We start from the raw sequence: 1,157 nt of genomic DNA, 5'->3' as shown, positions 1-1,157 counted from the left end.
CGGAGACGACTCGACGCCGCTGAGATCGGAGATCAAGCTCTGACAGGTCGCACGTCGCTCCTTTGACGCCGACGTGACGCACCCGTGCAGATCACATCAGGACACGGTCTCGACGCGCTCGGTACGAAGCCTGCGACCCGTCTCGGGTCAGGTGGCACGACGCTCATCGCGCCTACCAGCGCTGCCATACAGGTTGCCACGACGAGGTCGAGCACGCTTCTATACGCTCGCCCAGCCTTCCTTTCCATCCCATTGGCGGTCAGAGGCAAAGCCTACGAGGGGTGGTGGAACCACATGTCACGGCCACCGCCGGCTCGACCCCACGATTGGACAGCCTCCGAAGGCTGACTTTGCGGCACCATCATCGGACGATGTCGACGAGTTGGGTCGCTCTCGCGGTAGCCAGATGACCTCTCATACTAGCATCATCGGCCATGGCCGCAGGGAGCGCGGGGGAGGGCACTGGGAGCAACACGAAGCTCTCCGTTGGACGTTTTCAAGATTTAGCGCCTCGTCGCCGCGTCGGTCAGGCTCACCCTCAGGGAGAGTGGTGAGGAGGAGGGCCTCTGGGGGGAGGAGGGCCTGGGGATCTCGGTTAATCTCGGCGGATCTCGGCGGATCTCGGTTAATCTCGGCGGATCTCGGCGGATCTCGGCGTGTCTCTCCCTCCGACGAAGGAGCCGGTGGCGCTGGCGAGCGAGGCGAGGCCGCCTACAGCAAGCGTGCCGAAGGGCTGTCAAACCTGTTCGAGGCGAGGAGGCGGAGCGAAGCGATGGAGCGCCGGAGCTGCTTCGCTCCTCCGCCCCCTCCTCCTCTGCCCTGCGCCGCTCCTCCGGGCGGGGGGAGGCTGGAGAGAGACGGGGGAAAGCTCCGCCGTTGTCCGGCGGGGCTCTGGCGGCCGCAGCGGCGGCGGGCGGCGCGGAGGGCGGAGTCGGATGCGAAGGGGGGGAGGAGGAGGGCGGCGGCGGCGGCTCGGCGGAGGCTGTCGCGCCGCCGATTGTCTCGCGCGCGTCGTTGAGAACCTGTTGACTAATGGACGAGTGGTGAGCTCACTCTTCCTTAGCAGCCCGAGGCGCTCAGCGTTGAGGGCCATCGTCCCGACGGCAGAGGCGACGCTGCCGACGCCGAAGCCGAAGCGAGAGACGGCGCCGAGCGCA

Source organism: Emiliania huxleyi (genome assembly GCF_000372725.1).
Source record: "Emiliania huxleyi CCMP1516 unplaced genomic scaffold EMIHUscaffold_47, whole genome shotgun sequence".
Taxonomy (NCBI): Eukaryota; Haptophyta; order Isochrysidales; family Noelaerhabdaceae; genus Emiliania; species Emiliania huxleyi.
Note: the sequence above shows the minus strand (reverse complement) of the source record.